General features: G+C 36.6%; 1 protein-coding gene and 1 long non-coding RNA gene across 4 annotated transcripts in view; one reads left to right on the top strand and one right to left on the bottom strand.

Annotated features, from left to right (window-relative positions):
• Positions 1-16,913, top strand: part of LOC107581717 (E3 ubiquitin-protein ligase SMURF1-like) — a 75,664-nt gene that overhangs the window by 13,305 nt on the left and 45,446 nt on the right. The gene's annotated exons all lie outside the window — the stretch shown is intronic.
• Positions 4,187-14,368, bottom strand: LOC107581719 (uncharacterized). Its single transcript, XR_001608859.1, has 5 exons — positions 14,247-14,368; positions 14,194-14,198; positions 13,164-13,166; positions 11,036-11,040; positions 4,187-4,197 (listed from the first exon to the last, which is right to left on the bottom strand). It is a non-coding gene; the product is annotated as an uncharacterized lncRNA (long non-coding RNA).

The following is a 16,913-nucleotide window of genomic DNA, read 5'->3' on the forward strand; positions in this document are numbered from 1 at the left end:
TAACTCAAACCTAAGCTGTGAATGGGAGGAGTGCTGTGTGTCATCTCTGAATCTGGCAGGAAATGAGTCGAGTAAGCCACATTCTTCAACCCCTAATCAGTCTAGTTCATCACTCAATTAGAGTGATGGCTTGTGTATGCAAAGTCTGAATTGACTGTACGAGGCCTGAGAAATTAAACATAATAAAATCATAATCGCAACATGGCTTAGATTGGTAAACAAATCGCAAGTTGTGCATATTATTTAATTAAATACATCCACTGCATTGCAAAGTCAGGGCTCGACAATAAGGACGGCCCGATGGCCCGGGGATCAGCGTGAAAGACGTTTGGGACAGTAGATGGATTTGTCACTTGCCCGATCGGGCCACTGCAGCGTCGTCACGACATTTTATCATTTGCAGGACATTTTTAAGACTTGTTAATTAAAAAATTCAAGCGATTAAAAAGCATTTGGGCGCTAAAGACAACTCCTTTCAGTACTCGCGCGCTGTGTTCTGTGTGCACAGACAGCCGCGAGCCAACTGAACGGGCAAATACATACAAAAGTATGTCAAAATACCCATCCTGGCAAGTAATTTTGTTGCTTTAACAATGATTAATCTATATTGCATTTATACACTGGAGTACAGATGCACCGATCTACCGGACATTTTTTGTTTTATTTCAGACTTCTTATTTAATCTTCTGTTCTGTGCTTGCACACAAACTGCACTGCAGTCATTTTCCCAGTGGCCATTTGTGTGGAAATATTACGTTGTTATTATTATTATTATTATTATTAAACTTAGTCTGTAAACGGCCGTTAACAGAGGCCAAAGATGCTGAAGACGGATACAAAGAGGAGAAAATACTGTAGCAGAGAGAACAAGATCACTGTTCACGATGCGCGAAATATAGGAACAAAATCCAAACATTGAATTTTATATGAATGTGTTTCTGAGGGGAACGGAACTGACTGTTTTCAGAAATGGCGTTTTCTTTTTATTTTGTCTCTGTCTGATGAATTTAAATTAGTGTTAATACACGCAGCACTGCTGTGTTTACAGCGGTAACCAAGGAAACGCTGTATTACTGTACCATAAGCGCCGCCTGCTGTCAGAGAGTGAATCTGCGTCTCATTCAGCCCACCTGCTTTTTCTGTTTCATACAGATGTTTTATGTAGCATAATTTCACAAAGCTAAAGTCAGGTTATGTTGTTTTTGCTTCAGATTTTGAAATTGTACAGTCTAATATAAATCAAACATTGTACTTTTTTATTTATTTCATGATTTAAAATGCAGTGGTCAAGTTGCAACACAGAGTGAAGAATATGCAAATGTTATTTTATGTGATTTTTTCAATTTCTGTACCTAAACATCTACAAACAAAAACCTAAAGCATTTAATTTCTATTTTTGTACTATAGGCCTATATTTAATTGTATATGTAATTTGCTCATTTGTTCTTATTTACTGGCTGTCACTTGTCTTTAATAATGTTTAAACTTTATATTTATGTTTATTTTTGGCTAGTGATATTTGCTGTGGTATCGAAATTGAAATAGAGAATTGTAAAATTTAATTGGTATCTAAAATGTTGGTGTCATTTAAGCTTATTTATTAGAATACAAGATAACAGATCAAAAGCCATGATAACAGCAACTATTTAATTTTTTTGTGGCAGGGCCAGTGAAAATATTGGCAGGGCAAGTAAACATTTTGAACCACTGGCCCGACCAGGCCAGTAGAAAAAATCCTTAGTGTTGATCCCTGAAAGTGAAGCCTGGCACTGTCTTCATTTACAGACGTGCAGCTCATAACAATGTTTTTGGTGCCTCGAAGTGGCTCAGTTCACTTTAAATGCAGTTTTTTATTTTTTATTATTAAATATGCATTTGGGAATGTAATGTAATTTGTAATGAGAAGCATTTATACAACCAAAAAAAATTTTGAAACCCAACATAGTTGTAACCTGTTTCCAACCTGTTTTCCTTTGGTTTTCCACCAAAATGAAAGTTAGATGTTTTAATGTTTGAAAATGAAGAAATTGAGGCATGAATATTAGTGTTACATTACTACAGTTTAGTGCTGGGCGATAAATCGGTAATTATCATGGTATGTTCGATATAATGTAGGGATGTAACGATTACCGGTTTGACGATAAATCGTGATAAAATACCCCATGGTTAGTATTACCGTTTCATATTTTAATTATCACTATAACCGTATTCGATTACCGCGATTTGAACAACTGAGGATAAATAAATACTGTACTGCACAGGGCTCCAGTGTGCGACCAAATGGGCGCATTTTGCGGAAAAAATTTCTGCCGGTGTGACAATTTTGTGTGCGGTCGCACTGGCGCGACCACCGCATTGTTGTTGCATGTGAGAAACATCAAACGGCAAACGAAACTGAAAGCATAACGAAACTGCGCGACTCGTTTGAGCTGAGTTGCGCTTCGAGTGTAGAGCCTGGTTTATACTCCCCGCGTCAGCAGGAGAGCGAAGCTGCATGCAGCAAAAATTACGCGAATATTGAGGAAACGATGGATGGATTTAATTCTAAAGTAAAGTAAAAGACCACTTCTTAAACCAAAGGTGAACATGTTGGTATTCTTGTGGGACAAAAATATGCAATAAATGTTTTATAAGCTAGTTTGTCATTGTATCTTACTGTTTTATTGTTGTTATGCTTTTTAATTAAGAATAACAATGAATCCATCTTTTGTTTTAGTCTTAAAAAGTGATAGGTGTGTAGATCAAAAAACGGACCGAATTAGCATGCCCTGCTGTAAATTTTGACCGGTTGATGAAAAACAAGCTTATGTGGATTCTACACATTTAAACAATAAGGTATCTAGTATTATTTATGGAGCAGATAAATACATATAATCATTTATTAATCAGTTATCATTTTGACTTGACCCTTTTCTTTATTTAAAAGCTGAAATGTGAGGTTTACCATTTATGAAACTTTTTCAAAGCTTTATTTGAACATTTACATTAGATATTTGAACATGCTGTTAGATAAACTGTTGTCAGTCATGTTGTCATTTAAAATCCGGACATCATTGGCAATGTTATTGTTTTAGTTATGCAAACAAAAACTCATTTTATTTGTTGTTTATTGATTTTAAATGTAAAACTTGGTGAAATGATTTGTGTGTCAGTACTTTTTGAACATCTCCAGCACATTTTAACAATACCGTGATAATACTGATAACCATGATAATTTTGGTCACTATAATCGTGATAAGAAATTTTCATACCGTTACATCCCTAGTATAATGTTTATGCGCCAACAGCGGAATGAAAGAGCACTACTCATTTGAACCACAACACATGGACCATTTATCCGCTCTGATTTTGATAATGAAAATAAATTTACATCTGCATCCTAACTCAAGCTACTACTACTATCAAATGTGCATTTCTAAGTAGGGATGCAGCGATTAACCGGTTTCGCGATTAACCACGCTTTAAAACGTCACGGTTAATTAATTGTAAAGGTTCCGCTAAACCGAGTGTTTCTGTTACACGGAACGGAACTGTTGCAGCTTGCGCAAAACGAAAAAAGTTACACTAGCGGTGCACCAGCTTAAAATGACGTGCTTATCAGAGGCACGGAGGCTACTACATGCATTAGATGAACTGTGTCCGAGGAACCAAACAGCGAAGCTTTATTTCCACCAGAGAAATGCCTGTCGATAGTGTGGGACCATTTTGGGTACACCAAGAATGACCAGGGTGTCATTTAAATATTGCTGTAAAAAAACTGCAGCTAAAGAGCGAATACATAAGGGATAATGCACGGCTAGCTGTACATTGAATGATTTTAATGCACGACGTGAAGACAAGAACCACCTGACGCGAAGCTACATCTCGTTAGCTCCGCATTCTACCGGCTTCAGATCAGAAAGAGATGAAATAGTGCGGTAAGATCACATTTATTTGAATTAATGAATTATAACATTTAGCTAATTGAATTAATTATTCGCGAGAGAGCGGTGTCAGTTGCCTGTGTGAATTAGCCAACCTGCGTCTGTGCATCTCTCCAGTAGGCTATTTAATCTATTTTATTAATAAAAGTCAGTTAATATTAGTCGTATATTAATAATAGGCTAATTCATTAACTCTGTTATTTACTATCCCTGTTGTAGTATTATTCATAAGTAAAAACCAACAATATATTTTTTTTCACCATGTTTCCAAATTCTCTAACCCAGGTCCAAAAGAAATGTAAAGAATGTACAAACTGAAAACATTAAATACTTTTGCGATCTATTTCCATTTGTTATTTTCAAAAGAGAAATACTGTCATGGATGTTTACAGAGCAGAGGTCACCTTTTTTAATTCCAATGGAAGAGATGGATTTTGTTTGTGTTTTTTATTATTATTTTGTGCTGTATTGTTGGTTACTGTGTTATTTCTGTTTCAAAAGCCAGCAATAAATAACACTTTAATATCTGAAGAGTGTTCATGTGATTTTATACATTAGTAATGTTGGGAAATGAATAAATGCATAATAATCGTAAAACCGTGATTATTCCTCAGACAATAATCGTACCAACAAAGTCTATAATCGTTGCATCCCTATTTCTAAGAGACAAAAAAGTAATATTATTATTAATATTATCAGGCAACACAAACCTGTTTCTTGATTTGAAACAATATCACTCATTAGATCATGCAGAAATTAAGATATTTATTTTGTTGAGAAAAATTTATGGTCTGGTTTCAACAACTTTTACTTTGGAGCAAAAATCTGGCTTTAATCTTGAAAGAAATAAAGATTAGAAATTTGTGATAATTATCAATATCAACTGATATGTAAAAAAAAAAAAAATTTTTTGGCCATATTGCCCAGCCCTACTACAGTTACTACTGTAAAATAAAATTATGATTGCTGCTTCATTTTTTTTTTTTTTTTTACTGTGAAATCAGTAATAGTAATATTAGTATATTGGTAATATTTCCATTACTTTATTTACAAAATTAATGATAAATTTATTATAAACTACTAATTTGTGCATGAATACAAACTATCAGTAAACCTGAAGCCTTTAAAAAAAACACACACATTTTACATTGCAGTCACATTTTTCTTTCCATAAAATCGCAATTCTTCTTTTCTCAAAACTTTTCAGCTCTTACACGTACAAGCAACATGCATAATAAGGAATTGAACAATAGCATCTTTTTGTCTCATTACTTCTAAGTCCATAGTATCGTGCTTCAATAATCTGTCATTTGTTTTATTTACAGTCTAGTTTGAATTTTTCTTTTGTTCAGAGACTGAGCTGAACCTTCATTTATCCAAACCATTTTCAGAGAATGCTGAAAATTCGCCATCACAAATGCTCGACTCCAATGCATCAGTAGCAAGTGAGCTTCTGCACAGAAACCCACGTTAAATAGACAGGGATAACACTCTCGCTCTTCTAACTGTGCCCCTGCTTTGCATCCTCCACCGCTGCTCATTGGATGCTCTGCTCATTTTGAAGAAGTGTAGAGATAAATAACCGTTGGCTCATATTCTGGTGAGTTACACCATTGCGTGTCAGCTTTACAGTGCCCCCCCATGCTTTAACCTCATATATCAGCAAACTACTTGCCTTGCAAACAGCTGCAAAACCCGCCTGAGACTCATTCCCATCTACTGAGTAATGTTCTTTTGGTTACACATGTGTTCTTTTGCTAATTAACTGTGTGAACGGTCTTGTGGCTTGTGAACCAGCTCTTCGCCGTTACGTCAGGTAATGCAGTGCTTTTTATTAAAGTCAGGGAATAAGTGGGTGGGAAACTAAGAATAGAGCCTCTTCTGTCTCCCTTGCAACCCACCCTCATCAGTCACTACACCAGCTGTCCTAATGCAAGATATTGAAGACACTCTCCGCTGACTAGCAGAGATGGTACTGTCTGGTTTTAAATTGGCAACTGAGTACCAGATTTGTTTATCATGCACAATTGAATTTCGATGGTTTCATGCTCTTGCTAGGCAATAATTAATTTCATAAACTTGCCAGTCTGGTGAAACCACGTTCTTGTTGCAAGCAACTGTTTTTATTGTAGTCTGGCTCAGATTTACTTTTTCCTTGTGTAGTTTTGTTTATGGTTTTTGAGGATGCATAGAGGATGCTATGAATAAGTGTTTGCAGGAATCACCCAAGTTATAATTGCACAACTCGCAGAAATCAATAAAATGATGCGCAATCCTGCACTGAAATTCAGGGCCTATTAATACTTATTTCTATGCATTTATAGGTTTTCATACATTTTTCCAGTATCTGATGAGGCAGGTCCTCTAAATAAGCTTGCTGTCAGATTGGCTTCTGTGAGGCGTTGAATTTTGTGAAAGTCAAGCAAACCACATGTACGAGAGAGACAAATCAAACCTGCTGATTCACTCTCTTTCACAGGCATGCTGGGTCTATGTCATAGTGTTGGCACAGTGTCAGTCACTATCCAATTATGATATGGTGAGTTGTGATTTATCACAATGCATCAGATAATACCTTCTGCAGATGGAAAACCGAATAAAACTAGAGGAAAATCAGTTGCACTTATGAATATCGTATTGGCTTATAGGAGTTTACAGCCACCACAAACAGTTCTGATTCCCAGCTTGTAGTTAATGTTTTCGAGCTGCTAATCCTCTGTAATGAAATGGTTAAAGGGGTCATATGATGCGATTTAAATTTTTCCTTTCTCTTTAGAGTGTTATAAGCTCTTGGTGCATAAAGAAGATCTGTAAAGTTGCAAAGACTAAAGTCTCAAATCCAAAGAGATATTCTTTATAAAAGTTAAGAGTCAGCCACACCTACCTAAAACGGCTCGTTCTAACACGCCCCCACATACCTACGTCACTATCTGGGAAGATTTGCATAACGCTGCCCAAATGTTCACGCAAAGAAAGAAGGCGTAACTTTTTTTCTCGCTGTAGTATTGTTGCCGCCGCTGCCATGTCGTGAAGGCGCTGTGTGCTTCGTTGTGAAAGCAAAACTACTTTGTTTGGCCTTCCAAAAGAGGATATCGCTTCCAAATATCGCTTCGTCATGCCTGGAGCTGATCCGTGCTGTTCGCTGAGGAAATACTTAAACTTAGCTGTGGATCACCAGATCGGCTTTCACTGTGGACGAAGCGGAGTCCAGCCCGGGGTCGTCACATGTGGGTGCCACAGGCATCACAATATGATAAGGGACGTAACATTTCCGTCACACGTTTGAGGAATTCGGCCAATCACAACGCACTGGATAGCTGGCAAATCAGAGCACACCTCGCTTTTTCAGACCGATGAGCTTTGTAAAAATGACGCGTTTCAGAAAGGCGGGGCATAGAGGAGAAACAATAATGTACAGTATGTGGAAAATAATGTGTTTTTTGAACCTTAAACAGCATAAACACATTTCATTACACCAAATACACAAAATAATGTTATTTTTAGCAGCATCATATGACCCCTTTAAGATGATGGATGATCTCCCATGTCTGATAACACCATACCAGACTGTTTGGCCTCCTGTCAAAGGGCTTAATGAAAGTGCACGAGCAATGCTGTTTGTACAGCCCCGGGCAGATCTCCACGCACAGCACTGGGCAAATAACACCTGCCGAACTCGCTGCTTTTTTACGTGTGCGGCGGGGTTGTTTGTCAGTTTGTGCAGCTGGGCGGCAGGAACTCTGAAGTGTTGTGCATGTTTGTTCTGCCTGTCACCCACTATGATTGGGCAACGGTTAAAGCAACAGGATAAACCCTCTTTAAAAGCCCTACACCGTGTACTGCTCTTGAACTTCATATAGAGGAGTTCTCGGCCAGCATTTGAGAATAGCACTCATGTGTTTTCCTGTTAGTAATTGTCATATGATCTGTCATACAGCTTCATTTCAAGATTTTTGTCACCAAGTTTTGTCTGGTTTTCTTCTGTTTTAAAATCATTGCTGTGTTGACTAAACTTATAGATCCATCATGTGCAGAAATATCTTTCAACCTGAATCAGCGAGAAATATATAAAACTATGTATTTTTAAAGCAATCAGCTGGTTTCACCGGTTCAAACGTTTGGGATCTGTAAGATTAGTTTTTTAATAAGAAAAATAATATTTTTGTTCAGCAAAATTGGCTATGTTTACATGCACAATTTTTGGTTCAGTCAGACTGAATTCATTCCGATCGATGAATCTGAATGTAGTGTTTACATGAATGCTATATAAAGTGCACGGTTGATGTGCACGTTTATATGTCATAAGCTTCAAATCGGAATAGATTTTTTTTTTCATGCGCACACTGCACAAATAGGCCTATAGAGTTTCTCACTGTTTGCACATATTAACCACTCTTCTACACTGTTTATTTATTTGTTTTTAACAGCAGAATTAATATTTATCCATTTCAGGATAAATATATTTATAAACCGCTGTGTCGTGCTGCTTATGTTTATCACACAGTAAAAATGCTCTCCGTGCCCAAAACGGGTTTCCTGTTGATGAGAATCCGAAACAAGGACTGGTGGGACGTTGTCCTGCTCCACTTCACAGTTGTCGAGTGAAAGGAGAGTTTTATAATGACAGGACACGCATTTATACAACACTTTATTCAAAAGGAAGGGCCGTTCGTTTCACGCGTCATACATCATTACGCTATTCCTGCATCATTGCACATGCGCAGTCCTTTCAGTTTCGGGGTTCAATCCAATCGAGTGTTTACATGCTCTCTCAATCGTATTAGAAAAGGAATAAACCACCCCCTTCAATACGATCGAAAGTTCATTCCGATCGAGCTCAATCAGATCGATTAAGGTGTTTACATGAAGGCTGTTCCGTCCGACTGAGCCGTCAATCCGATTACAAACAGATTATTTGGTTGCTTGTAAACGTAGCTATTGTTCAGAAGTGACAGTAAAGACTTACAAAAGTCAAATAAAAGCTGTTCTTTTGAACTATTTTCACAAAAATATTAGGCAGCACAACTGTTTTCAACATTGATATTAAGAAATGTTTATTGAGCAGCAAATCAGCATATTAAAATAATTTCTGATGGATCATGTGACACTGAAAACTGGAGTAATGATGCTGACAATTCAGCTGTATTTTTGATCAAATAGCCTAATGTAGCCTTGGTGAGCATAAGTATGGGATCAGATTCCCGCCAAATGTATTGCAGTCACGGATAAAAAAAATAACAAGCGTGAAACCAAAATTTAAAAACGCAAGTAAAATTATATTGCACGAAATTAAATAAACTAAAGCAAAGTTTTCAGAATAGCAAACAATGGTCACGGATAAAAAAAATAACAAGCGTGAAACCAAAATTTAAAAACGCAAGTAAAATTATATTGCACGAAATTAAATAAACTAAAGCAAAGTTTTCAGAATAGCAAACAATGGTCACGGATAAAAAAAATAACAAGCGTGAAACCAAAATTTAAAAACGCAAGTAAAATTATATTGCACGAAATTAAATAAACTAAAGCAAAGTTTTCAGAATAGCAAACAATGGTCACGGATAAAAAAAATAACAAGCGTGAAACCAAAATTTAAAAACGCAAGTAAAATTATATTGCACGAAATTAAATAAACTAAAGCAAAGTTTTCAGAATAGCAAACAATGGTCACGGATAAAAAAATAATGTGTAAATCAAAAATTTAATAACGCATTAAAAAAAATAATAAGCAGGAATCAAAACTTTAAACGCATTTAAAATCATATTGCACAAAACTGAAATATTAATGCAAAATTATCTGAATTGCACACAGAATCATGTTTTCCTTGGTTATATTTCTCAGTTTTTTGTGCTCAGACATTTTCTGCACATTTTTATTTTTTGTATGCTTATGCTGTTTTTCCCTTCCCTCTTTATTCCACGTTCTGCGCTTTTTCTTCCAAATGTTGCGGATAGAGTTTCATGTAAATCAGGGTGGGCTTATGCGTCATCATTGGTCCACTAGTTCTAGATTGACAGCTCCTCTAGCCAATCAGTCGAAGAGGGGCAGTGACGTCACTCCAACGCGCCACATTACTGCCGATGCTCAGTGTTCTGTTTACTTGTACAGGTGAAAATGGACAACTGTCAGCTGGGAAACATCTTTCCATACAGGACACTGTTATATGTGTCTGTCTGTCACTGCTGTAAGCCTACCTTGGTTGCTAGTCATTTTGGTTTCACGCTTGTTATTTTTTTTATCGGTGACTGCAATATATTTGGCGGGAATCTGATCCTATAGATAAGAGACTTAACAGCAGTTAAGAGACAAAAACATTTAAAAAAAAATCTCACGAGCCCAAATTTTGAACAGTCGTGTAAATAGGAGACTTGTTAAATATTAATGCAAAATTATCTGAATTGCACACAGAATCATGTTTTCCTTGGTTATATTTCTCAGTTTTTTGTGCTCAGACATTTTCTGCACATTTTTATTTTTTGTATGCTTATGCTGTTTTTCCCTTCCCTCTTTATTCCACGTTCTGCGCTTTTTCTTCCAAATGTTGCGGATAGAGTTTCATGTAAATCAGGGTGGGCTTATGCGTCATCATTGGTCCACTAGTTCTAGATTGACAGCTCCTCTAGCCAATCAGTCGAAGAGGGGCAGTGACGTCACTCCAACGCGCCACATTACTGCCGATGCTCAGTGTTCTGTTTACTTGTACAGGTGAAAATGGACAACTGTCAGCTGGGAAACATCTTTCCATACAGGACACTGTTATATGTGTCTGTCTGTCACTGCTGTAAGCCTACCTTGGTTGCTAGTCATTTTGGTTTCACGCTTGTTATTTTTTTTATCGGTGACTGCAATATATTTGGCGGGAATCTGATCCTATAGATAAGAGACTTAACAGCAGTTAAGAGACAAAAACATTTAAAAAAAAATCTCACGAGCCCAAATTTTGAACAGTCGTGTAAATAGGAGACTTGTTGATTTGGACTTTGTCTAATTTTTTTTGCTAGAAAAACTGGCAAAACTCCATTGGTTACATTTTGACATTTTTGCTCTCCGTAATTAACAGAACAAAATATCCATCTGCTGTTCTGAGCCAATAAAATCCTCTCATGTGAACTAGGGCTGTGCGATATTGAAGAAAAATGCGATATGCGATACGATATTGCTTAAAGTGTGTAAAATCAATTTCAATTATATTTTAAAATATTAAAAAATGAAAATTATATAACCAATTTGTTTCACATTCTTTCTTGGAAAAGAAAGAATCACTACAACTTCTGAAAGTGACCAGCAGTGTTTTAGCATTACATAAAAAGTAATGTCACAATTTAGAAAATGTCATTTTAACATCAGTGTGAACAAACAAACAAAAAAAATTAATGACACTAATTTTATATCATTGTAACTTTGCTTTCCATACACTTTAAGTACTTCTTCATATACCACAGCAAAAACTATAGTCTGAGAAAGTTCAAACATGATTAAAGGCAAGTGAGCAGTCAGTAAAAAAAAAGAAAAAAAAGAAATGCACAATTTACAAGCATAGATCAAATAAACAGTAGTATTCAGATACAGAAATATAATAATTAAGTGTAAAATAACACTGCATAGTGTTCACTGTATGAATTAAATTTAGATTAATCTTTGTTAAAGACGTTTTGTTGTTTGATTAACATTAGTGACATATTCAGCAGCAAGTATTTATAGGCTGCTGTCCCTTTAAAACCGACTGCATGGATCCAGTATAATGATACACATCCGATTTCTTTCTCAGCTGTTTACATTCATTTAAAACATAACCGACTGCATTTATGAGAATGATCGTCGAGACGGGTACTATTGACATAATTCTGTGTGTGTATGTGTCTGTTCAAACATGAGATGCGAAAGACGAATCAATTCTGTGTTAGCGCGCCGTCTGAAATGCGTCTCTCTGTGTGTGTGTGTGTGTGTGTGCGCATTGCACGTGTACAGCAGAACTGAAGAGACGCTGTTGCTGTGCGCGCGCTTCAGGTGTGAGTCAGACAGCAAGACGAGACTGCAAAGAGTTGTTTTCTGCAACTTATTTCACTTAACTCTTTTTAACGTCAAGCAATTCTCTGCTATATGCGTCAAACTAAAACTTTGACCTTTAGCAATGTTTTGATTTAAGTAGCCTATTATTAAAATGATTCTGATATCGCACGCTCATGCGATATGCATATTGCGATATTTACATTTGCGATATTTCGATATATCGTGCAGCCCTAATGTGAACTAATTGGTTTAAATGGAGGGGATGTTACAGCCCTGACTGCCTGTGATGAAAGTTGTGTCTGACAGCAAAGTTTCTGCCTCCATTCCTCCTTTGTTTCCATGGATACAGATGTTGAAAGCTCCTAAAGGGAAGCTAGGGGTGGTAAAGCTTTGAAATATCTGCCTCATGTATATTTGATTACTCTGTGACTGCTGTAGCTACGCCTCTGTCGCTCCTGAGGGATCTGCCTCTGCTCTGTCATACCTGCGGACTTTGATCTGAGCCTCCTATGCATCGCGGCACCTCCACTTGGGTTATTGGTTGCCACAGTAACCAGTTATTGGGAGGTGATGGACAGCCTGGAGGCTAAAAGACATGATGGACTACGGAGCCACACACCCCCGCTCTCGTCTCTCCCTGTGAATGCTGAGATGAATTCCACAGCTAATGAGGCAGTGCCCTCCCCAAGTGATGGAGCTGAGTGTGGGTGCTAACAGAGGTATGCCGTTTGGCTCTTCTGTCCACAGCCATGAATTTCCAGCTCTCTGACCTTTTGAAGATCCTGTCCTCTCGGCTTATTATTAGGGCATAAACTATTCCGTGCATTAGGGCAGCATGAAACCTCAGCATAGACCAATTAGTGGCTGAGCTTGCATGATTCCTGTTTTATAGAAACTGGCTGCTTTTTCTCAACTTCAGCCGGTTTCTTCTTCACTGTATTGTCAGGTGGATTTTAATAAATAAATAGCCTTCTGCAGGGACACTGAGAATACATTAAAGAAAAAAGTGTACAAGTGCTTTTTGCTGTCTTTGCCGCTTTTGTCTAGGATCCTGATTTTAACAGCAGAAACACTAACATGTTTTTCTTTGATGTGCATGCTGGGATTGAGGGAAGATGCTTCTGTTGTCGTCAACAGGAACCAGTCAAAAAGATATTTTAATGTTCTTTTCAGTCGTACTTAATGGGATCGTTCAACCAAAACTGAAAATTCTGTCATTATTTACTCACCCTCTGTTGTTTCAAAACTGTATAACATAGGGCTGGGCGATTAATTGAAAAAGTAATCGAAAACGAAATTTATACGAAATTACATAACTGATGTAATTTCCCCTCTTTCGTTATTTCGTTTTTTAAATCATGTTAATACATTCCCCAGGATTGCCAGGTCCACGAAACAAAACAAGCCTGATTGCTGTTCAAAACTAGCCCAAAACTAGCCCAATAGCGTTTTTTCCTGGAGTTTTCCCCTCCATCAAAATCACGGTTTGGGTGATCGCTTTAATTAAAACATGGACTAAAAACAACCCACGGCAGTAGCCCAAATTAGCAACCCTGATTTTTCCCTTAAAAGCATACTACCGTGTTGGCGCCAATAGCCTCATGGTTAGTGTGTCGACATGTAGCGCAACTGCGCTCACGGCGACCCGAGTTCGATTCCCATCTGGAGGTCCTTTTTGCCGATTCCACTCCCTCTCTCCTCCCAGTGCTTTCCTGTCATCTATCTCTACTGTCCTATCTATTAAAATGCATAAAAGCCCATAAAAATATCTTTAAAAAAAAAAAAAAAAACACTACCGCATGTGTAGCCATGTGACTCTGTCCAGTCAGTGGCATGGAAGCAACATAGAACTCTAACACAGTCGTCTGAGCAACCGGATGTGCTTTTTAGATTTTTTTAATGTGAAAATATCCATTTTACATTCAAACTGAAATTTCACTTTTATCGTAAGACGCTTTCATTTGAAGACATGTGTGCTTTGATTTCAATTGTTCAAAATATTCAGTAAATAACCATAAATAGTTATTTAGAAATCCTTCAATTATTTTAAAATCACAAAGATAAGAAATGCATTCTTTCATTAGAAAACAATACCCCACCTTTAATAGTTGAGCATATTTACAGTACAAACTAGGATTTAGGGCTGGGCGATATGGCCTAAAAAAAATCCCCGATTTTTTCACAAAAAATGGGCGGAGCCCAGAGGGGAGCGTCGGCGGATGTTAAAGAGAAAACCGATTTTCATTCAAACAAATCAACGTAAACTACACATTCGAGTTAATCGATAAAATTGATTTATCGCCCAGCCCTACTAGGGTTGTAACGATATACCGGTATGCTGGTTTATCACGGTTTGAACGTGCACGGTTATCATACCGTAAACATTTGCATATCTACGGTTTTTTTTTTTTTTTAAATGAATGAAAAAAATCTCACCCGCACATATGCAGTTTATTTCTGCTCTGCTGTTTCACTCTGCATTTACTTGGCTGCTTACACGCACGTGCAGCGGAGAAAATGACAGAGACGGAGATTATGTCTAATCTCCATCCCCGCTGAAAAAAAGGGAAAAAATCAGCTGTATGGGAATACTTTGGATATTAAAAATACGAACGCGGGGTTGTCCTTGAGGACAGATCCAATTTGCAAAAAATGTGGACACAAAGTGGCTGCAAAAGCAGGGAATACATCCAACATCTTCGCATCCAACACCATCCCTCCATGCAGATAAAGGTGTGTCACATTTATAAAAAGTTATAAATTAAGGCTGTATGGTTTTCGTGATGCAGAGGGAATCCTGGTGCAGTCGTGAACACGGAAATTACAGTATAACGAGGATGTCACGTAAAACGTGCAATCTGATGGATGGATAAATCAAAAGTAAATATGATCTGTGTCTGTGAATATTAAAGTGCGAAGAGACTGCTATATAAATAATTGCTTGTTTCTGCATGTCTCTGAGTGGCGCGGTTTTATCTACTACATACTGAAGTACGCATAATGGTGTTTTCAGCGTCTACATAAACATGAACATCACCAGAGCTGCTCTGAGAGAAAACTTAAACATTTCCTAGTTTTATTTGAGAAAAAACATTGTCAAATACACTCTGAAACTCAAAGGTCCGCTACAACCCGTCAAAATAAGTTCGATTTCATTTGAAATTATGACAGAAATATATTAGCATTGTTCAATGTACTTCAATGTTATAATAACAACAATAATAATATTCTTTATAATTAATTTATTTAAACATTATTTTTAAGGAATATCATGTTTGTCCATGTTTTAACTTAGTATAGCCTACCTCTGTTGTGCAGAATTTTTCATTTAAGTTGTTAAATTTTCATTTGATAACATTTTAAAACATTAATTAAAATGTTAAAGTGATATAGATATACATAAGGTGTACAGCTTTATTTAAAAAATTTTTTTTTTTTAATGAAATAAATTTTTTTCATAAGGGAGACTTCAATACTTTCATTAAAATGGTTTCAAGTTTGTTGTAATAAAGGATTTGTTCACTCAAATAACTTGTTCTTATTCTTTTAATAAGAGTCATTGTTACTGATAAGAATTGTTTAATATACCGTGATACCATGAAACCGTGATATTTTCTTAGACGATGATCATACCGTGAAAATCTCATACCGTTACAACCCTAGTACAAACCTTGTCAATGAACTATAAATAAATAAATAAATGAAATAATCGTTCATTAATCGTTATTGAGGTAAAATGTTCAGTTAATCAAGATTTAGATTTTCCAACCCTATTATAACGTTTTCCAGCCCTAGTATAAAGTTCCTCCTCCAGAACTCAAAAGGAGATGTTATTAAGAATATTTCAGTTGCATTGTCCATATAATAAAAGTCATTGGGGTCCAAAACAACATTGAACTCCACTGACTTTCATTGTGTTGCCATGGGAATTTTTCAAAATATGTTTTTTGTGTTGCGCATAAAAATGTTCTGCATATTTGGAATCATGAAAGAATAACAGAATTTTCATTTTTGGTCAGACTGACTCTTTAACGGTTCTCCAGTGTAATAATTACCACAACACTACTGAACAAGGTCATATGAGCGATTGTATGTAAAAGATTTTTCTGCATTATTACTCCGCTATCAGATGAATGTTTTTGGGTAACCATGTAATGTGGTGAAAGGGACAGATTGCAACCATTTTAAAGTTTATTAGTATGTTCATAAATTGGATGGTTGCCAGTAGTGCTGGGCGGTATACCGGTTCATACCGATTACCGGTGTTTATTTTTGTTATGATATGAATTTTTAAAATACCGCAATACCGGTGTATGTCACTTAAACAACGTTCGGAATGCGACACTGTTTGAAAGGGGTCCCTTTTCACTAGTGCACTGTGGTGAGTGAACAGCTGTATGTGTTACTAAGCGTGAAAGTTCCAAAACTGAAGCTGTAGAACTAATAGAACGTGATGACACAGAAGAACTCATCCACAAAAACTATTAAACGTTGCAATAAATGAGTACAAAACAGTGTTTCCTAGCAACTGTCGCTTACTGATTGTTTGGCATTATAAATATGAGCGTAGTTCGTCTGTTAATATCACATGCACTTACTCAGCGTTTGTTTGTTGTTTTTGTTTGTTGTTTTTTTTTGTTTGTTATTCAGACGCAGGCAGTGCGCTGCATGAGACAAAACGTAATATAGCCAAAACAACCGCATAGCCGCTCTTTAGTGTAGATGCATGTTGATTTTATCAGACGATTATAAATGAGTGACTCCTGGTTAACATGTATTAAAAGGGGTCGTGTTTAGTCACTATTTAGTGTGGTATTTTTTGACAATATTCACTCATCATGACAGTAAAATAGGGCATTCTAAGTCAATATACTGCAGTATTTCCTCTCTCAATCAGTAGAAAATATGGTCAACACCCGGTCATGCATGAAAAAAAAAATACCGTCATGTACCGTGAAACCGGTATAATTTAGAAAAAT

The sequence above is a fragment of the Sinocyclocheilus grahami genome, unplaced genomic scaffold (assembly GCF_001515645.1).
Source record: "Sinocyclocheilus grahami isolate Dianchi unplaced genomic scaffold, SAMN03320097.WGS_v1.1 scaffold37.1, whole genome shotgun sequence".
NCBI classification, from domain to species: Eukaryota; Metazoa; Chordata; class Actinopteri; order Cypriniformes; family Cyprinidae; genus Sinocyclocheilus; species Sinocyclocheilus grahami.